Source organism: Apium graveolens, chromosome 1, assembly GCF_009905375.1.
Source record: "Apium graveolens cultivar Ventura chromosome 1, ASM990537v1, whole genome shotgun sequence".
Lineage (NCBI taxonomy): Eukaryota > Viridiplantae > Streptophyta > Magnoliopsida > Apiales > Apiaceae > Apium > Apium graveolens.
The window spans coordinates 190,257,036-190,280,756 of record NC_133647.1 but is presented as its reverse complement, the minus strand read 5'-3'; the positions used below and the strand labels follow the sequence as shown (position 1 = coordinate 190,280,756).

Genomic DNA, 23,721 nt, shown 5'->3' with positions numbered 1-23,721 from the left:
ATGCGTATTAGAGGTATGTGCTATTCATAAAATATGAAGTAAACGTTTCAAGGTGTTGCTGTAGATCAAAATTCTTAGATATATAAATTGTAACTAACTTAATAATGTACTCTTGATACACATGGCCGATCCGTTGATTGTTTTGAGGCTTCAAATGAAAAAAAATAAATGGACACAATAAGCTTCACCGTGATCTTCCCCCTCCAGCAAAAACCTTATACTGATCTTAGTGGCATAGCCTTCTAGAGAAAATATATATCAACCCTAAGCAAGGCTGCTGCTGCTGTTTCTTCTAAACATTGGTCTATCCTATGCATGTTTTTGTGCATTTACTTGCAGAAACTTGTGTTGTCTCTATAGTGACGTTATATAAATTTTACTAATTTATTATCAACTGTTATTGCATTGAACAACTAAAGAGAGCTCTAAGCAGCCATCTGAATCAATTGGGGAAACTTATAGCAGCCCGAGCCAATTTTCTGGCATGATCCTCGATCATAAATCATTTTCCCTGGGCCCATCTCCTGAACAAACGAAACCGTCTGCCTCGAAGATTTCTAGTCCTGCGACACTGGGGGAGGGTACTCCAGAGGTGTGTCCACTTCTACTGTATTTGTTGGACATCTTCTGTAACACAGGGGCCATGACTGAAAATTAGAAATTATTATATTAAACAATAAAAGGGTTCGTTCTTGCATGTCAAACATAAACAATAGAAATATTCAGAAATTGGCACATACTTGTATTATTTGTGTTTCGAGTATCTATAATAGTTTTTGAGAATGTGACCGGAAAACCTTATAGAAGTTTAACTTAAAAAAGAACTAAGAAATGACTTTGTGGTGAAGTTGCATTAGTATTTTCATGATTGTTGAAGATGGAATTTGGTAATCTGCTCATTAAATTTGATAGCCTCTACCTACACATGAATTTTATCTGTCTATTCATTGTTACCATCTTTTGCCTCTGTGAATGTTGCTACTTATTGAAGTGCCTGATTTTTAATAATTGACTAATTTATCGTGTTTTAAAACTTGCAGGGGAAGGCATCAGAAGACATGTTTTGTGATATTTTTGGAGACTCTCCTGCTGGAGTACGCAGACAGGTTATCCTCTTTCTATGATTTTTCTGCTTCATATTATGCAACTTTATTATTCTTCTTTTGACAAGTCTGGAATGTATACAATATCTTGTGTACGAACATCCATTAGACACTTGGGGTATGATGACAGCCTCCTCATAGGTTTGAACATATCCTTTAACGAATGGTCCTTGGTTGGAATTTGTAAAGAACTCTGATAGATAAGTTATATCTCCACTAAACTCATTTAACTACTCGAAACATTTCAGAAGTTCAGATAAGCCACAACCTCTCTATATTATGCCAAAACTTCTACCTTTGTCATCGAAAAGTATTAAATTTTATTTACAGGTATGTAGTATATTGTTTGATTCTGAAAATAGGACTAAACTTGTCTTGAGTTCTTAGCTGCTTTATCTGTCTGGTAAGATGTAAATAATGATGACATGCACTGCAGCATTTTCAAAGGTATGTGTTTGGTTAAACTGGTGCGGAAAATTAACGAGTCACTTGGTTAAGAATGTTACACTAATAATTTAGATATCTTCCTGGAAAGAGTTGGTCGATGTCTCTTACTCTTTGACTTTGGCTTAGGCCGCTATGCCCTTTTACGACATGGCATGGCACCACACTTATTCTTGAGGTTATTAAGGCCTTTGCCTTGTCTCCATGTTTTAAGAAGTTGGTATCCTTTTTCCGTAGAATCACTTTTACTCTTTCACGACTACCAAAACAACTTAGCAATTACATACGTGCATTAAAAAAATGTTGTGTATATTATAAAAGAGAATTTTAGATATGTGTCAAATGTATTTACGTGATGCACAGTTCATAGTTGCTAGGAACATGCTTAATTAATTCATTGAAGTTGCAGGTTGTTAGATATGAATACAACACAGAGGGGGTGAATATGTTTTGGCTTAAATGTTTACTTTTTGATCGACTTTGGGTTTAGCAGTTGGTTGTTATCAATGATTTTGTAGAATAGATGTTAAACATAAATAACAATGCAAATATGTAAAACAAAGATCTTCAAAACTCACTTAATTTTATATTAAAAATCAAGCAGTATTTTGCTACAAAATCTCTAAGTTCTTGGTTTAGAACTTAGCTTCTTTCTTGAGAGAGAATACAATTTCTAATCTATTCAGTCTTATCTTAAACAAAGGACCTCAAGATTCAATAGGGCTTCTTCAGTTTTCTTGGGCTCTACTTGAGATAGAAAACATGCATGTAGGCATTCATTAGCAGTTGCACTTCTCGTTCTCACACCAGCTGAGGGATCACCAATAATAGCTTGTATTGTATGACTCCTATCCCACTTTCTAGTGTGTGCCTGTTGACTAGTGCCTTCATCATTTTCTTCAGTATTACCATGATTGTCATTTTCATTCTTTCCTTCTCCTCTGAGTTTGTGTCATCAAATGCAGGTGTCTGAAGAGAGCTTTCATTCCCATGATTTTGTTCAGAGGTCTCTTCATTTGTCATTTATTGTGCCACAACTTCACCTTCCTCATCAGAATCACTATCAATGGTTAGATTCTCAAATGCAAGGGCTTCAGCATCATTTACATCAAGACATTCCAAGCCTGGACACTTGTCATCATCAAAAGTCACATCTGTGCTTTCCATAATTTTCTTTTGATCAATCACATAAACTTTGTAGGCCATTCTTTCCAATGAATATCTCCGAAAAATTGCTTCAAAAACTTTAGAGTCAAATTTTCCCACATATTCAGAGTTGTCTTTTAAAATATAACACTTGCTTCTAAACACATGTAGATGCTTCACTGTAGGCTTCCTGTTAGACATGATTGAGTAAGGTGATTTTCCATGAGCTTTGTTGATGAGATATCTGTTTTAAGTGTAGCATGCAGTATTAACAGCCTCTTCCCAAAAATTAGTCGGCAACTGAGCATCTTGTAGCAAGGTTCTAGCAGCTTCAACCAATGTTCTATTTTTCCTCTCAACTACTCCATTCTGTTGAGGTGTTCTAGCTGCTGAAAATTCTTGAACAATGCCTTTGCTTTTGCAGAATTCACTTAATGTTGAGTTTCTGAATTATGTTCCATTATCACTCCTCAATCTTTTCACACTAACTTCTCCTTCAGCTTGCTTCTCAATTTTCTTGATGTGCTCAATTATAATGTTTGGAGTTTCATCTTTAGAGTACATGAACTCAACCCAAGTGTATCTTGAAAAATCATCAACCATGACTAGGGCATATTTGTTCCTTGAAATGGACAAGACATTTACTGGCCCAAACAAGTCCATGTGAATAAGTTGCAGAGGTGCACTTATATAATTCACATATTTTGACTTGTGACTTGATCTTTTCATTTTTCCTTTCTGACAAGCTTCACAAACTTCCAGTTGAGCAAATTCCAGACTAGGCATGTCTCTCACAAGCTCCTTCTTGACTAAGGTGTTGATTGCTTTGAAATTCAAGTGAGATAGCTTCTTATGCCATAATTTGCTTTGCTCTTCTGATTCCTTGGTGTAGAAACAACATACTCCATCCTTATTTGTTGAGTCTAAGTCTGCAATAAACAAGCTTCCCTTTCTTACTCCTTTAAGAGCAATTTCACCAGTTTTTTTGCTAATAAAAGCACAATCTTCTTTGTTGAAAACAACTTGAAAACCTCTGTCTGCAAATTGACTAACACTTAGAAGATTTACTTCTAATCTAGCAACTAGTGCTACATTTTCAATGACAACATTTCCAGAAACAATCTTGCCATATCCCATTGTGAATCATTTGCTGTTGTCTCCAAAGGTCACCAAAGGGCCAGCCATCTCCTCAAATTGTGATAGCAGGGCCTTATCACCTGTCATATGCCTGAAACATCCACTATCAATGATCCATATGACCTTCTTTCCTTTGCCCTGCACACAATGAGGATTAAGTGTGTTTAGCTACCCAAGCTGTGTTGGGCACTTTCTTCTTGTTAACTGATTTTGCAGATGTAGAATGAGAAATTTCAGATAAAATGGAATTCATAGACTGTTGAACATTTTCCCTTTCAGATATAGAACCAACTTTTGATTCTATGAGATCAATTCTCAATTTATGGCAACTCTTCATCACTTTCATGTTGCAGGAAATGTAACCAAACTTGTCACAGAATGAATAAGGATCATTAGCCTTAGCTTCATTGTACTTGTAGACTCCTTCAGGTGGATTGCTAACAATCTTTTTACAAAGGTGAGTTAGGTGATTCATTGATCCACAATTCTCACACCTCTTTCTAGGAGCATCTGCAACATAAGCAAAATTATTGCTTTTATTTATCCTAATCTTTCCATTTCTATTTTTCTTTTTCTTTTTGACCTCTTCAGCTTTAATCTCCTTCACAGGCTCCTTAGTTTCTGTTAGGAATATATGTGCATTAGTTTGATGATATGTTTAACAAAACACTTAAGTAGAAATTCAGTGTCTGTAGCCTCAACGGATAAGACCACTTTGGCTATCCGTTGATGGTGTAGCTTTACTTAGAAATAAGTCTAGTGTTGTAGCATATTTCAGTCTCTGTATTTAAGATGTAATTCTTAGAAGTTGAGAGAAACTATGAGTCATGTTGACTACTAGAAGATATGCAGATAGGAAGGCCAATTGTAAATATTTCATGCCTTGTAATTTTGTATAAATGAAGTGGTATCAACGGATGACTTAAAGACCTTCAACGGATGAGAAGCTAAGCTTCAACGGATGTCTCTAAAGCTTCAACGGATAACATCCTTCAACGGATGAGTGCATCAACGGATGAAAGCTTCAACGGATGTTCTGTTGATTAACCGTTGATAAGTGGTAGTTGTACCTACAAACAGAGGCACGTGGGTGAACAGAGATAACTGAAATGTGGCAGCCTAATTTCAGGAACATCAGAAAAAGCAGCCGTTCTACTCTAGTATAAAGAGACATTAAGTCAACAAAGTACTGGAGTGAACTGGAGAAGAAACAAGTGGAGATCTTACTTTATTATTTTATATATCCTTGTCTTCACTTGTAAACTTGGTAATATATAAACCAAGTAGTAGCTAGTAATTAGATAAGAATTTTTCCAGAGCTGTTTAGAAAAATCTTGAGAGAAAAATTATCTAGTTTGTACTAGGATGCAGCTGTGATCAAATTCTTAGATCACAGAATTTCTGAAATACCATCTCTGGTGGAACAACAAATCCACCAGAAAAGTTTTTAAAGGTTTATTGTGTTCTTTACATTTGTGTTTGAATATATATCTGTCTGTATCAGCTTAAAGCAATTCACACACTTGTTCATCTTGAACACACAGTCTTTATAAACTGCTCAAAACTTGAAAAAGTTTTGAGATTTACATTCAACCCCCCTTCTGTAAATCTCATTGTTAGTTCTCTAGAAATAACAATTGGTATCAGAGCAGGCTCTTGACAAACAAAGAGTTTAAAGATCTTGGAAACTAACAAAGATGAGTAAGAAGGATATTGGAGTAAAGATCCCAGTTCTTGACAAAGACAGTTATCACCACTGGAAGGTGAAAATGCACCTTCATCTGCTCTCCCAAGATGAAGGTTATGTAAACTGTATTGAGAATGGTCCTCACATTCCCCACAAAGTAGCCACAGTTGCTACGGCCACAATTGCTGTTGGTCAATCCATTCCAAAACCTAGAGCAGAATGGACAATGGAAGACACAGAAGAAGTCCACAAGGATAAGAAGGCTATGAACATTTTGTTTAATGGTCTTGACAAGGATATGTTTGATAATGTGATAAATTGCTCAACTGCCAAAGAGGTTTGGGACACAGTTCAGCTGCTGTGTGAAGGTACAGAACAAGTAAAAGAGAACAAGATGCAGCTTCTCATTCAACAGTATGAGTATTTTCATTTTGAAGAAAATGAATCTTTAAATGACACATTTAACAGATTCCAAAAGCTGTTGAATGGATTGAAGCTGTATGGTAGAGTGTACCAGGTGAAGGATTCAAATCTTAAATTCTTAAGATCCTTGCCAAAGGAATGGAAACCCATGACTGTCTCCTTAAGAAACTCTCAGGATTATAAGGACTTCACTCTTGAAAGATTATATGGAATCTTGAAGACTTATGAACTAGAGTTGGAACAGGATGAGGTATTGGAGAAGGGTAGAAAGAAAGGAAGTTCAGTTGCATTGGTAGCTGAAAATGAGAGGGAATGCAGACAAGAAACTGTGAGATCTACATCAAACTCCAAAGATGGTACAAGATATCAGGAATCAAGCAAAGGAAAAGAGCAAGTTGCTGAGAATGAAGACAACTCCAGTCAAGATGACTCTGATAGTGTTGATGAGCATCTTGCATTTCTGTCCAGGAGATTTGCAAAGATGAAGTTTAAGAAAAACACTAGAGCCACTAAACCTCATAAGAACATGGTGGACAAATCAAAGTTCAAATGTTTCAATTGTGGTATAAGTGGACACTTTGCAAGTGAGTGCAGAAAGCCAACTTCTGAAAAGAAGAAATTTGACCAAGTAGATTACAAGAAGAAATATTTTGATCTGCTCAAGCAAAAGGAAAGGGCTTTCATTACTCAAGAAAAAGATTGGGCAGCTGATGGAGAGGAAGAGAATGAAGATGTGGAGTATGTCAACTTAGCTCTCATGGCTGATTCTGAGGAAAATGAAGTTAGTTCATCAAGCAATCAGGTAACAACTCAGGTAATCACTACTGATGTAACACAACTTACTAAAGAAGAGTGCAATGATGCTTTTAATGACATGTCTACTGAATTGTATCATTTGCGTGTGTCTCTTAAATCTCTTGCTAAAGAAAATAGTAGGATTAAAGAGAACAATCTGTTTTTAAGTAATAGAAATGCTATGTTAGAAGATAAGTTGATTGACCTAGAGAAAACCAAGCTGCATTGTATATCTGTTGAGAATGAACTAGCTGAATCTATTAAGAAAGTAGAAATACTTTCTAATCAATTAAAGAGAGAGCAAGAGGTGATTAAAGCCTGGAAAACATCTAGGGATGTTAGTGCTCAAATTGCCAAGGTCCAAGGAATTGAATCATTCTGTGAAACTGCCTGGGATAAAAACAAAAAGAAACTGGAATTAATTGATGGGCTATCAACGGATGTGGAATCAACGGATGATGAAGGTTATCCGTTGAAGGAAGAAAATGAGCATCCGTTGAAGGTTCCTCAATTAAAACAGGCAGATGTTTCTAATAGTGAAAATCTAAAGAAACTCAACAAAAAGTTTGGTTCAACTTCCAAGAACTTTGTTAAAGAAGAAGCAAGCACATCCAAAGATGTCAGTAAGGTGAATATAGGGCACATGACCTTAGAACAGTTAAATAATAGGCTCAAGATGGTTGAGGATAAAAAGGAAACTAAAAGAAAATCTAATAGAAATGGGAAGGTAGGTGTTAACAAACATAATAATTACACACCTGATAGGTATGCTCCTAGAAAAAGCTGTGTGCATTGTAGTAGTGTTAATCATCTATCTGCTAATTGCAAATCTATTAAGAAAACCCCCATAACTGTACCCTCTTCCATGCCTAACATGTCTGCATCATCTCTACATGCTATGCCTACTATGTCTCAACAGAATCCTTATGCACATTTTGCAAACATGCCATATTTTAACAATCCTTATCTTGCTGCATTTAGTATGCCTCAAATGCCATACAATATGCCTATGTGGAATAACATGTATGCACAATCCATGCCTTATCATATTCCAAATGTGCTAAATGATTCTGTGACTAACCCTACACCTCAACCAACTACATCTAAGACCAAGGTTGACTCAAAGTTACCTAAGTCTAGAGATGCACATGTATGCACAATCCATGCCTTATCATATTCCAAATGTGCTAAATGATTCTGTGACTAACCCTACACCTCAACCAACTACATCTAAGACCAAGGTTGACTCAAAGTTACCTAAGTCTAGAGATGCAGGAGGAATGAAGTCTAGGAGAAAGGCTAACAAGAATGGACCCAAGGAAACTTGGGTACCAAAATCAAATTGATTGATTTTATGGTGTGCAGGAAAATAGAAGAAATCTATGGTACTTGGACAGTGGCTGTTCAAGACACATGACAGGAGATTTCTCCCTGCTCACAGAGTTTAAGGAAAGAGCTGGCCCTAGCATAACCTTTGGAGATGACAGCAAAGGGTTTACTATGGGATATGGCTTGATTTCAACAAGGAATGTCATCATTGATGAAGTTGCATTAGTTGATGGTCTCAAACATAACTTACTGAGCATCAGTCAACTATGTGATAAAGGGAATATAGTTTCCTTCAATTCTGAAGCCTGTGTTGTCACTAGTAAGAAAGACAACAAAGTGGTTCTAACTGGAGTTAGAAAAGGAAATGTGTACTTAGCTGACTTCAACTCTGCAAATGCAGAATCTATTACTTGTCTCTTCAGCAAAGCAAGTTCAGTTGAGAGTTGGCTATGGCACAAGAAGCTATCCCATTTGAATTTCAAGACAATGAATGATCTAGTCAAAAAGGACCTAGTAAGAGGAATTCCTCTTGTTGAATTCTCAAGGGATGGTTTGTGTGATGCTTGTCAGAAAGGCAAACAAAGGAAAGCATCATTCAAAAAGAAGCTTGAAACAACAATTGATGAACCATTACAGCTGCTACATATGGATTTGTTTGGACCAGTCAATGTATTGTCAATTGCAAGAAAAAGATATTGCTTAGTGATTGTAGATGATTTCTCAAAGTTTTCATGGGTCTATTTTCTTGGATCAAAGAATGAAGCAAGTGAAATCATTATCAATCACATCAGGCAAGTCAATAATCATCCTGACCTGAAGGTTAGGAATATCAGGAGTGACAATGGAACTGAGTTCAAGAATTTATCAATGAGGTTGTTCTGTGAAGAAAATGGAATCATGCATGAGTTCTCAGCTCCAAGAACACCTCAGCAAAATGGGGTAGTTGAAAGAAAGAACAGATCTTTAATTGAGGCTGCCAGAACAATGCTTGAAGAATCAAAGTTACCAACATATTTCTGGGCTGAAGCTGTTAATTGTGCCTGTTTCACTCAAAATATCTCTTTGATCAATCAAGCTAAAGGCATGACTCCTTATCAGTTGTTCAAGAGAAGAAAACCAACTCTAAACTTTCTTCATGTCTTTGGATGTAAATGCTTTATACTAAGGAATCAATCTGACCATAAAGGGAAGTTTGATGCAAAGGCTGATGAAGGGATATTTGTTGGTTATTCAGCTGGAAAATCTTATAGGGTCTACAATCTAAGAACCAACATTGTTATGGAATCTGTGCATGTTGTGTTTGATGATAAAAAGATTGATGGACTAACAGATGAGGGACAATATGAGAGACTCAAATTTGACAACATTGAGATATATTGTGATGATAGTGAAGAGGAGACTGATGGAGATAACACTTCAAAAGGGATTCAAAACATGCCCTTGGATAATGCACAAAATACTGCATCCGTTGAAAGTCAGAATTCTGCATCCGTTGATAGAGGCAATGCAGTATCCGTTGAAAGACATGGTGTATCATCCGTTGAAGTACTAAATGAAGCATCCGTTGATCATAGTTTATCAACGGATAATCGATTTACATCATCAGTTGATAGAACTCCAAGTTCCCTGCAAAGGACCAACAACTCAGGGGGAGTTTCAACTAGTCAACACTCTGTCTCACATCATGACAATACTGAGGCCACCTCATCTAGAGCACATCTTCCACTTCAAAGGAAATGGACCAAGAATCATCCCTTTGAACTGATCATTGGTGATGCATCATCTAAAGTGCAAACAAGAAGAGCTACTCAAGATGAATGTCTGTATAGTAGTTTTCTATCTCAGGAGGAACCTAAGAAAGTGGAAGAAGCCTTATTGTATCCAGATTGGATATTAGCTATGCAGGAAGAGCTCAACCAATTTGAGAGAAACCAAGTTTGGAAGCTGGTACCCAAACCAAAGAACAAGAGTCCTATTGACACAAAATGGGTATTCAGAAACAAGATGGATGAAAATGGCATTATCATAAGGAATAAAGCCAGATTGGTTGCTAAAGGCTATTCTCAGCAAGAGGGAATAGATTTTGATGAGACATATGCTCCTGTTGCAAGACTTGAAGCCATCAGAATTTTTCTAGCCTATGCAGCTCATGCCAATTTCAAAGTCTATCAAATGGATGTCAAGAGTGCATTTCTAAATGGGAAATTAGAGGAAGAAGTCTATGTAAGTCAACCTCCAGGATTTGAAGATCCAAATTTTCCAGACTATGTATATTATCTGTTGAAAGCACTCTATGGACTGAAGCAAGCACCTAGAGCCTGGTATGAAACCTTATCAAAATTTCTTTTGGAGAATCACTTCACTAGAGGTACTGTTGATAAAACTCTCTTCTTTAGGAATGTTAATGGCTCTAGTATACTTGTTCAAATTTATGTAGACGACATAATATTTGGTTCTAAAGATGATAAACTTTGTAAAAAGTTTGCTAAGCTAATGCAAAGTAATTATGAAATGAGCCTTATGGGAGAACTAACCTATTTTCTTGGTTTACAAATTAAACAAGTTAGTAATGGAATTTTCATTAGTCAAACTAAATATATTCATGATCTTTTAAAGAAGTTTGACTTAATGGAATGTTCATCTGCAAAAACTCCCATGGCCACTGCCACCAAACTTGAATTAAATAAGACTGAAAGGTCTGTGGACATTACAAGTTATAGAGGCATGGTTGGTTCACTTTTATATTTAACTGCTAGCAGACCAGATATAATGTTTGCTACATGTCTGTGTGCTAGATTTCAAGCTGATCCTAGGGAGTCTCACTTAATAGCTATCAAAAGGATTTTCAGATATCTCAAGGGTACACCAAATTTAGGTATTTGGTATCCTAGAGAATCTGGCTTTGATCTAATTGGTTATTCAGATGCAGACTATGCAGGTTGCAAAATAGACAGGAAAAGTACAACAGGCTCCTGCCAATTCCTGGGAAACAAGCTTGTATCATGGTTTAGCAAAAAGCAAAATTCAGTCTCTACTTCTACAGCTGAGGCTGAATACATTGCTGCTGGAAGTTGCTGCTCTCAAGTGTTATGGATGAGAAATCAACTCCTTGACAATGGACTTCATGTTGATAGAATTCCTATCTTTTGTGACAACACAAGTGCCATAGCCATAACAGAGAATCCTGTACAGCACTCAAGAACCAAGCACATTGATATCAAGTACCACTTCATTAGGGAGCATGTCATGAATGGTACAGTGGAACTACATTTTGTTCCAAGTGAACAACAAATTGCAGACATATTTACCAAGCCACTTGATGAATCAACATTCACAAGATTAGTAAGTGAGCTAGGTATGCTTAATTACTCTTAAAATTCATGTCCTTATTGCAATTTGAATTGAAGCCTGAAATGTATTAGCTACTAGAACAAATTTGACTTCTAACACAGATTATTCCATCAACGGATGTTCCCTATCCGTTGAAAGTCAAAATTGTTCTGTCAACGGATGTTCATTATCCGTTGAAAGACAAATACATTTCTGGAATTTTTATCCGTCAACGGATAAAGCTGAAGTGCTTTTCAACGAATAATAGTTTACCTTATCCGTTAAAATGTCACATCAGTCGATTCAGGTGTTTCACAGCCGTTGATTCTATTTTCTTAACCGTTAATACTCATACATACATCTGTATGTATTGGTTTTAAAGGTAGTTGTTAGAATACTTACAGTTTATTCTTAAACGGCTGAAATTCACTAACATATACTTATTGATTAATCTTTTACTAATTTTTTTTTTGAAAGCATATAAGCCCTTCTGATTTTTCATTTTTACTTTACGCTTTCTTAAAATTTCAAGCATTTACCATTTTCTCTCTGCAAAACCTTCAAGTTATTCTCTGCAATTTCTACTCACAACAATGGCACCAGTCGTGAAAATTATGTCTCAATCTGGGTTCATCTATGAGAAGAACAATTTCATAGCTTTGGTAGAAAAGAATGAAGCCCATTCAGACTATCACAAAATGATGGACTTCATCAAAAACTGTAAACTTAGCTATGCAATGCTGGAAGCCCCAACGATTTACTGTGAAGTAGTTGAGGAGATTTGGACAACTGCTGAGTTCAACTCCATAGATATGACTATCTCCTTCACTCTCAAAGGTAAAAATCACTGTATTAACTGTGATGATTTACAAGCATGTTTTAAATTACCTGAGAACAATGCCATGACACCACACACTGATAATGATGTATCCAGCATGTTAGATTCCATAGGTTATTCTCTTAACTCTGCTAGTTTAGGGAGTATTAGAAGAAAAGGCCTTAGGAAAGAATGGAGTTTTCTTGGGGATGCCTTTATAAAGGTTTTCTCTGGGAAAATTAGTAATTTTGATGCCATAACTTCATCTCTTGTTAATATGCTCTATATGCTTGTTTCTGATAGGTATTTTAACCTTAGCAACTATGTGATGCTAGAATTGGGTACTAGATTAGGTAACAAAGCTAATAGACCTAATAACATCTATTATGCTAGATTTTTTATGTTATTGGCTAACCATGTTGCTGAAGGTTTGGTCATAATCAATGAGAATAATAAACTCAAGTGCTGGGCACAAGAGAAAAGAGTTCTTGCAGATTTATTGAGAATGGATCTCAACAGCAGTGTGCCATTGGTATATTTACCAATCATGAATGCACCTCAGGTAGGTGAGGTAATTGCTTCTACAACTCCTACTTCTTCCAACCCCTCTATTTTTTTATCTTCTAGTGTGGCCATGAAATCTGTGACAATGCCCCAACAGATTTCTACCAAGGTCACCAAAACTAAACTTTCAAAATCAAAGACAAAGAAAACCACCTCTGTTGTTTCTCAAAAGACAACAGTTGTAACACCAACCATTAACCCTGAGGGGAGTGAACAGGGTGTGAGTGGTGAGGGGAGGAGTGAACATCAAAGAAACCCCCAGGATAAGGAAGGAGAGTTAAGTGCTTCCCAAGCTAGCCAAGCCACAGTTTCTCAAAAAGCTGTGGTGGTTGAAAAGGTATCTAGCACATCCCTAGTTGCATCCTCCCAAAAGGATGTTACTATTGAAAATAGTTCCCAACCAGGAACACAGAACAAACGAGGGAGGGACACTGAAGCCAAACACTCACCAACAAAAGCTTTTATTAGAAGAAAGAAGGCTAGAACCCAATCTTCTACACAGGGTGCACACACTGCACAGATACATCCATCTGTATCTATGCCTTCTCAAACTCAGTTTGATGTGGCTCCAATAAATGTGGAGTCACAGCCCCATTCTCTCACAATAATCACACATCAATCACCAAACACTTCATCACCATCTCTGGATGTGGATATGTTATTCCCATCAATTCCTGATTCTCCCTCTTTACAACTCAGGGAGGAGCCCCACTCAAATACAGGTGATCATCATCTCTTAGATGATTTGTTGGATCACCCGTAAATTCTTTCAGATATAATTGAAGGATCCGTGTCACCACATCTCAAATCAATCTACACAGATTCAACAGTTATATCACTTTCAATTTCAACTTCTTTTCCTTCTTCAACGGATATCACTCATCCGTTGACAAGTGGTTGCTCTTCAACGGATAAGCTTAACAGCAGTTATCCGTTGATAACATCAGTTTCACCTTCAACGGATATTCCACATCCGTTGATAGTCTCTCCACACATAACTGAATCAATTCCAAGTGTAGAAGACATGAATACTGTGCAATCACTCTTAGGATTGAGGGAAGGGAGTGAAAATTTGAGTGAGAGGCTGGGTTGCTCCCAGGCAAAAAGAGAGATTGAGAGCTCAAAAATGCATGCTATTTCTTCCAGCATGGCAAAAGTAAGTGAGAGGAGTACCACCTTAGTAGGTGAAGGTGAGGGAGTGAGTTGTGTGAGCCAGGGGGAGCCCCTGATGCAAGAAAATAGAGAAAAAGAGAGAAAGGCAGGTACAGTAGATATAAGGGTGGAACCAGCCATTGCTAGTGAGTCAATGATTGTGGATGATGCTGAAAAGGAAAGACAATTTCAGCAACATTACAAAGCTGTAATTGATAACATTTCCTTGGATGCTGACACTTTTACTCATCATGTGTCAGCCTATCAAATGTTGGCTGCTCAGGGCAATGAGGAGGCAGAAAAGACACTACATCTAGTACACACAACAGAATCTCTTCAAAGGGATAAAGCTGCTATTAACAAGATGCCCTCTACAGCTGGTGAGCCATCTGAGGAATTTGGAGTAAATTCTGATGATGATGACTCTGTTTCTTTTGATGGAAGCATGAACTTAGGGGGAGATGAAGGCCCTAGTTCAATTCCAAATCTACCTGAATGGGCTTTGACAAAGGAGTATAGATCAGGGGAATTCAATGTCTCCTTAGTCAAACAAATCAACACTATTCAACAGGCCATTCAGAACACTTCACATGCAAGTATCAAGGCTATCCTTCAAGCTCACCTGGACTCACTGCATCTCATGAAGTTGCAGCAAGTAAAGCAGAATCTGAGTATGGATGATCTCAGGAAGGATATTGCTGACTTGAAATCCTACAGTTCTGAAAAATGGGATTCAGTCATGCCCTATGGTACATTGCAGGACTTGGTTTTGAGATTGAAAAAGGAATCAGTTACTGAGAAAAGGCTGGCCAAGTTGGAAGACAGAGTTCAAGTTATTGAAGATTCTGTGGCCACCATTCTTCACAACCAACAATCTCAAACCAGTCTCCTAATGCAGCTGGCAAAAGCACAAGGCTTGACCCCTCTCCTTGATGATAACAAAAAGGGGGAGAGTAAAAGGGAAGGGGAAGGAGAGCCATCTACAAAAATCAAAATATCTAAAGTGCTAGTTCCTGCCATCACTACTTCTCCAATCATTCAAATCAAAGGAAAGCCTGATGGAATTGATTTGATTCAGCTAGCAGCAGCTGAAATTCAAGTGAAAGAGCAAAGGAGGAGAATTGATGAAAGGTTGCAACTGTTGTTTGGCTCTACACAAGATAAATCAACATCTGTGAAATATAGCACAAAGATTGAACCAATCAACATGGAGCTCAAGCCAGTAAGGAGACATAAGGATGGAGAAGCTTCTTCCAAAGAACTACAAGCTATAATTCTCAAGCCCAATAAAAGATCCAATAAGGACTCTACAAAGAATCCTTTAAAAGAAGTGGACTTTCCTCCTCCAAAAGCTGATGAGAACAAGCTTTTAGGTAGGAGTATTGCTTATCTCAAAGAGACCATGGATGAGGCTGTAAGGAGAAATAGGGCTATTATCTCTAGAGAGGGAAAGAGCATATGTGTGATGCAAGGACATCCCAAATTCTCAATAGCCAAGAAGGAAGAAGTCAAGCAACTAAAGGCTGACAAAAGAGCACAAGCAAAGCTTGAACAACAGCTAAAGTCAAGTCAAGTTGAAGAAGAGAAAGGAATTGAAGTCAGGGGTGAAGACAAGATTGCAAACCTAGATGAGGTTTTTGGGAGTATATTTGGTGAGAGTATGGAAGAAAGAGAGGAATGGCAGAAGGGAAACAGAAGAAAGGCCAAGGCACATAGAAGGAGTGAAGATAATACTGAAGTAACCAAATCTATATCTAAACCACTACCTTCCATACCTGAACCTCTTGTTGCTAATCCCACTATAAACATCCATGGTGAACCAATCATTCCAAAAGAGGAACCTATTGATTGGGACACCATCAAATTGCCTACCTTTCTAACCACTCTTCCACTACCAAAGAAACAGAAAAGGAAACCCAAATCTACACCTCCCATAACCTCTAAGAAATTCACTCAAAAACAAAAGCCTAAGCCTAAGCCATCCATTTCTAAAGATGATTATGTTCACATCTGTGACATAAAAGAAATTTCAGACATTGAACTCTATCTGGATGAGCTGGAGGATGTAAGAGGAATAGCTGCTTACAGACAGCTACCAGAGAGATTAGTGTTCAGATACAAAGGAGCTGGGGAAAGAACATGGCCTCTCCACAGGATTCTGAATGAAGGCTACTCTACCTTGATTAGAGTCTTTTCAGCTATACAAAAGGATTCTGGCTTTACCAGAACTGCCAAGACTGAAATTCTCAACAAGATTGCCAATATAAGGAAAACTTGGAGGGAGCCCAATGCTTTACCCAGGACTTTACTCATTCAAGAAAGGGGAATTACAATTCACAAATCACCTCATTGGTTGATGGAATTTAGAGATGATAAAGGAGTCAGAAGATTTTTCAGACTTGAAGACCAACTCAAGATTGCCAGCAATGAAACTCTCAAGGAAATGCAATCTAAGTTGGATATCAGTGTTGAAGATGAAGCTGAATTCTTCAGACAACTCCAACTCCAAATTGAGGAAAATGACAAAGGGCTAGGAAAGAAAACCAGGGAACAAAGAAGAAAAAGATGATTTGCTCAGGCTAAAGGAGTATCCTTGGAAATACTGTAAATCTTCAATTTCCTCCTAGTACATACATTTTTGCAGCATTTTCAAATTTCTACTTAGTTTCAATTCATATATCTGTTAAGTGTTTTGTTATCATCAAGTTAACCCTGAATTTATGCCTACAATTCTTATAGACATAAATAGGGGGAGATTGTTAGGAATATATGTGCATTAGTTTGATGATATGTTTAACAAAACACTTAAGTAGAAATTCAGTGTCTGTAGCCTCAACGGATAAGACCACTTTGGCTATCCGTTGATGGTGTAGCTTTACTTAGAAATAAGTCTAGTGTTGTAGCATATTTCAGTCTCTGTATTTAAGATGTAATTCTTAGAAGTTGAGAGAAACTATGAGTCATGTTGACTACTAGAAGATATGCAGATAGGAAGGCCAATTGTAAATATTTCATGCCTTGTAATTTTGTATAAATGAAGTGGTATCAACGGATGACTTAAAGACCTTCAACGGATGAGAAGCTAAGCTTCAACGGATGTCTCTAAAGCTTCAACGGATAACATCCTTCAACGGATGAGTGCATCAACGGATGAAAGCTTCAACGGATGTTCTGTTGATTAACCGTTGATAAGTGGTAGTTGTACCTACAAACAGAGGCACGTGGGTGAACAGAGATAACTGAAATGTGGCAGCCTAATTTCAGGAACATCAGAAAAAGCAGCCGTTCTACTCTAGTATAAAGAGACATTAAGTCAACAAAGTACTGGAGTGAACTGGAGAAGAAACAAGTGGAGATCTTACTTTATTATTTTATATATCCTTGTCTTCACTTGTAAACTTGGTAATATATAAACCAAGTAGTAGCTAGTAATTAGATAAGAATTTTTCCAGAGCTGTTTAGAAAAATCTTGAGAGAAAAATTATCTAGTTTGTACTAGGATGCAGCTGTGATCAAATTCTTAGATCACAGAATTTCTGAAATACCATCTCTGGTGGAACAACAAATCCACCAGAAAAGTTTTTAAAGGTTTATTGTGTTCTTTACATTTGTGTTTGAATATATATCTGTCTGTATCAGCTTAAAGCAATTCACACACTTGTTCATCTTGAACACACAGTCTTTATAAACTGCTCAAAACTTGAAAAAGTTTTGAGATTTACATTCAACCCCCCTTCTGTAAATCTCATTGTTAGTTCTCTAGAAATAACAGTTTCTTGATTGGCTTTTAGTGTTTCAACAAAGATGGAAGACTGAGTTGTCTCATCATTTTTCTTTTCCTTGTCCTCATCAGCTATCTCCTGTTTGATGATCAACTCTTCCTCACTGAAGTTCACCTCACATGCCTTGAATAAAGGTCATTCAACTTTCTTCAAAATAATTGGAACATTCTCAGTTTCAGCTGATTTTCCTTTGTCACTGACAGACTTCTTTTTGTTGTTCAAACCCTCATAATCAAGACCAATGGCAATATTTGCACATGGCTTGTTCTTTTCATGATATTGGCCAATCAACTCAGAAGCATTTTTGAAGGATTTCAGCTTCACTTCATTCTTCTCCAGCCTTTCTCTCAATACTGCTTCAATTTCACTTGCACACTTTAATTTGTTCTTTAAGTATGCATTTTCTTGCTTAGAAGCATCAAGCTCAACCAGCAACAAATCAGTCTCTTATTTTTCACTCTCAAGTTTTTCATTAATCTTTTTCAATCTGCTAACTTTCTCATTTGCAGCAACCATGCTTGTATGAATGTGGAACATTTCTGTGCTCATCTTTCCAACAGTTTCCTTATATTGACTCACATTTAAATCAATTGTGGTAAGAGTTGGTACCTGTGATTTAAATGATGAAGAATCTCCTTGCTCCAAGGCCATGAGTGCATAGTTTCCAACTTCTTTATCTTCATCATTATCTGAATCATCCCAGCTTTTGTCCTCAACAATATAAGCTTTCCCTTGTTGCTTCTTTAGAAGAGCATCATACTTTGCTTCCAATTCAAGATAGGCTTTGTCTTTCTTTGCCTTCCTGGGTTTCCTACATTCTGTATCAAAATGACCCAACTCATCACAGTTAAAGCACCTTATGTTTGATCTATCAACAGATCCAGTTTTGTAGCCAGTTTTGCTATCAGGAGTGTACTTCCCTTTTCCTTTCCAGCTGCTATCTTTGTTGAAGGATTGTCCTTTGCTCTTGAAAAATCTTGGTTTCTTCACTCTAATGTTAGAGAATTTTCTAGCCAAGTAAGCCATTGATTTGTCTAGCTCATCAAGCTCATCAAGAGTGTAGAACTCATCTTCTTCATCCAATTCCAGTATGACTTGCTCTTTAGTGTCATTGACTCTTTTCTCACTTGTAAAAATTTCTGGAGTTTGGGATCTTTGCTCATCATTAGAAGTCTGGCCATCATTCACAATCAGTGCACTTGAGCCATCCATTACATATCCTTGACCAGCCCTTAATGATTTCTTTTGAATCATTTCAAGTTCATAAGTTTTCAGAACCCCATAGAGCACTTCCAGTGTGATTCTACTCAAATACCTTCCTTCTCTGATTGTAGAGATCTTTTGTTCTAAATGATCAGGGAGAGTAAGCAAGAACTTCAAATTCACTTCTTCAACATCATAAAATTTATCATGAAGCTGCAAGTCATTTATCAGCTTATTAAACCTTTCAAACACATCAGTAATACCTTCCTTTGGTTTAGCCATAAAACCCTCATACTGAGAAATCAATATCCTTCTTTGATTTGACCTAACCTCTTCAGTTCCTTCACAGAGTATCTCAATCTTTTCCCAGATCTGTTTAGCAGTGTCACAGTTGACAATGTTATTATACATTACATTGTCAAGTGACTCAATTAGTATCAGTTGCAAAGCGCTGTCTAGGGAAACTTTCTCTCTTTCTATATCAGTATACTCAGAGGCATCTTTGGGAGCAAAATGAGATGGAATAACCATATCTCCATATGTGGTTTCCTCAACTCTAACCATAGGAGTGGAGGGCCCATTCTTGAGGATCTGAATGTAAAGGTAATTGGCCATTCTTATAAACAACAACATTTTCTTTTTCCATAAGGTGTAGTTGGCCTTATCAAAGGGAGGAATCTTGATACTATTGCTTTTCTGTGTATTCATTTTCCAAGATCTAATCTGTTTACTTTCAGATTTTGCTCTGATACCACTTGTTAGATATGAATACAACACAGAGGGGGGGTGAATGTGTTTTGGCTTAAATGTTTACTTTTTGATCGACTTTGGGTTTAACAGTTGGTTGTTATCAATGATTTTGTAGAATAGATGTTAAACATAAATAACAATGCAAATATGTAAAACAATGATCTTCAAAACTCACTTAATTTTATATTAAAAATCAAGCAGTGTTTTGCTACAAAATCTCTAAGTTCTTGGTTTAGAACTTAACTTCTTTCTTGAGAGAGAATACAATTTCTAATCTATTCAGTCCTGTCTTAAACAAAGGACCTCAGTTAACATTATATGATAGTTAACTTTGGTTTACATAGTGAACAATAAGAAGTGCTAATCACTTTTCTAACCTGTCACTAATCACTTCTATTTAAAGGAAAAGTGAGATTTCCATATCTAGATTAGCATATCTTCATCCACTGTGTATTGGTTGATTCTCCTTTGTCAGTTAATCTTCACCATTAATCTTGCAGATCTCTCAAGCTGCTTTTTGTAGACTTGTCAATTCAGCTGTGTGAATTGTTTGTTGATTTGCAACCTTGGATATTGAACTGTTCTGCAATTCTGTACTTAGAGAAATTTCTTCACTTCGAGATCTCCAATTAAGCTGTAGAGAACTCGACATCTCGATAGGCATGTTGGCTTGTCGATATCTCTGGAACTTCATTGTTGACTTGACTTATCGACAACTCTGAGTTCTCTAGTGAATTTTGGTTTATCGATAACTTAGAGTTCTCTAATGGACTTTGGCTTATCGATAACTCAGAGTTCTCTAATGAATGTATACTTGTCGATATCTCTGAGTTCTCGAATGGGTATCTGACTTATCGATATCTCCAATAGCATTCCCTGAGTTCTCGATAGGTCTTTCTGAGTTCTCGAATGACTTCTCTATAACACTAATTCTGTGACTTGTAGAGATCTTGACTTAGAATGTTTTTCACCAAACAGAATTATTCAACTCCAAGCTTCTTCATAATTGTTCTGAGGCATGACCTTCTTGATCTTCTTCCAGATAGAATTCTTGGGCTTGACACTGTTTAGGGAAAAATGCTCCAGTCTGCTCCATTTACATTTTACAGACATTATGTGTTACAAGTATAAATTACAGATTAAGGTTACAATACAATTAATCTTAGGGTTGTCAATATGACTTAGTCTTGTTATGATACATGCATGTCTTGCACAACACATGTACTTGTATGATTGAGAATTAGTTTTTTGTTGGTTAAAAATACTAAAACTTTTGTGTGCACCCCTTTTACAATCTACAGGGCAAATGAGCTGGAATGAAGTTTAAAATGAGCGACCATACAGATAATTGGGATGATGCTGATTGACATTAAAGCAAGTATTTGGGCAACCATTCCTATATGAAAATAATATTTGTGTTGGAGATAATTTTTAAGTTTTCTCTAGTTCCATATGTTTAACAGCTTGTATTCCTTTATGCAGAGTATCAGATTGAAGAACTACTTGATGATCAATATGCAATTGTTGGTCCTCTTCGAGAAGGTGTATTTTCTAAGGTTGTTCGTGTAATTGATCGGAAGGCTGGATGATGCGATCCAGAAATGACAGCTATTAAAATTATACAATGTAATGACATAATGTAAGTAACTAATTTGCTCCCCCAAAAATAAGTCAATCAATTATTTACTGCATTTTTGCGTTCCATTTGTCATAGATTTCTCATTGTCATACTTGGTTGATCTAGCTACAAAGCCGGTCTTGAAGAGTTGGTCATCTTAAAAAAGTTGGTTGATGCTGACCCAAAGAACAGGCGACATTGTGTTGGTTTTCAATCGAGTTTTTAAGTACAATAATTATCTCTGTCTTGTTTTTGAATCTCTTGATATGAATCTTCGCCAGTATCTAAAAAAGGTTGGCTGTGATATTGGACTTTAACTAACAGTTGCGAAATTTTTTGCAAAACAACTATTCATCGCGTTAGGGCATTTGAAGAACTGTGGGATTCTTCATTATGACATTAAGCCAGACAACATGCTGGTAATGTGTCTGTATCTTGTCTTTCCTTTTCTTATTAAACTTAAAAATGTCTGAAATCTAAGTTGAGTCTGTTACTCAACCCCAGGCCAACACTGTGCTCGGGCTCTCTGACTTTGGTAGTGCAACATTTGCTGGGGACAACCAAATAACGCCATACCTTGTGATCCACTTTTATCGCACCCCTGAGATAAGTAAGCATCATCCACCAGATAAAAAAATATTCTAGTTGTGCTAGATGTATCAAATTTCTTGTTTTTTTAGTCGAATACATTAATCATTTGATCATATTCTCTGCGGTTCTAGGCTTGTCTTATGACCATCCTATAGATATTTGATAAATTGGCTGATGTTTATATGAGCTTTATACATGCAAGGTTCTTTTCACGGGTACTTCAAACAATGATATGCTTCGCCTTCACATGGAACTGAAAGGTCATTTTCCAAAAAAGATGCTTCGAAAGTTAGATTTTGATAACCTGCACTTTTGTAATTTTTTATCAACTTGTTAATATAGTTTATGAAAGAACTGCTTCAAGGCCTTTCACTTGGTTATAATTCCTTTTTTTAACCTTTATTCTTGAAAATTGAATTTGTGCAAAATAATCTACTTTGCTCTATCATGATCTAGGGAGCATTTACACATAAACACTTTGATCGGGATCTAATTTTTTTTTGTTATGGAGGAAGATTCTTTTTACAAAGAAGGTAAACACCACTAATGTATAAAAGTAGGGTTTTTTTTATTAATATGTCCCACTTTAAATATCTGTTTATAAATATGTCCCATTTATAATTTTATTTATTAACATAACCCATTTTCAATTTTTTTAACAATTTTATGTTAACCATGGTTAACTTTACTATTTAACATTTTTGTATGACATTTATAACCTTTAGTCTTAACTTCATAAATTTTATATTTTTAAATATTACTGCTTTACTTCTTGTAAAATTATATAAATGTAGAAATTAATTCAAATTATAACATATTCTTGCCATGAAACTTTTTAACAATGTCTGACACTATTTGTTTTAGTTGTGTCTCACAATATAGATGTTCATTACCACGTGAAAAATCAAGTCAAAACAATTAAAAAACTTTAAAAGTTTCAAAAGTAATTAACATAACTATGGGAAAAAATCAGCAATCCAAATAAACTAATTCAACTATCTACTTCACCTCTAACCCTTTTTCTTTTTGAGTAAGAGCCTATATGACCGCCACCACAAGTAGTTTTGTTATGCCCAGGTTGCTTACGCTTGCTGCAACACCTTGTTTTTTCCCTGGAATGCCTCATCATAAGCCTTTTTTCTCTTCTTTTTAGGTCTGCCTTATTTTCTAATCAGCAAAGGTGGGACAATAATTGCTCTAGGCTACACAAACAAATATATTGACTATTAGTTATCTTAAAAAAATTGCTTATATGATTTAATATAGCAACCTTTTAAATATATATACCTCTTCCCAATCATCAGGACCTTCCAAAGATACCATCTCTGATGCATATGTTATCTTATAATTATCCACAGAATAATATCTAGCACAATACCTGAGAATCCATAAAAATAAATTAATAATATTGATATGTATTAACAACTATTTTATTATTTATTTATTTAATTAAACACTTTCTCAGCCCAATTGGGTCTGATCTGTTGCAACGCACATACTGCATGTTGACAAGGAAAACCTTTTAGCGCACATACTGCATGTTGACAAGGAAAACCTCTCAACTGCCACTGCACACAGCTGCATGTTTTTTTTATCAAGATCAACGGTGAAAATTGAAGAGTGGATGCTTGTAACTTCATAAACCTTGCTGCTACTTTGTACTCCCCTGTTTTCTTGAACATTATTTTTAGTAATTTCTTGGCGCTAGGAACCAAATCTCGAGAATCCCAAATAACACATGCAGTTCTTCTCTTGAAAAACAACCCCATGACCAATTCACCGTACATTAATACTAATGTACAAACATGTTTCTCCCTAATTTTTGTAATCATATTATTAAAACTTTCGGA

At 36.3% G+C, this 23,721-nt stretch overlaps 1 pseudogene; it reads left to right on the top strand.

Annotated features, from left to right (window-relative positions):
* LOC141713797 (serine/threonine-protein kinase prp4-like) lies at positions 1-22,408 on the top strand (annotated as a pseudogene).
* The last annotated feature ends 1,313 nt before the right edge of the window (positions 22,409-23,721 follow it).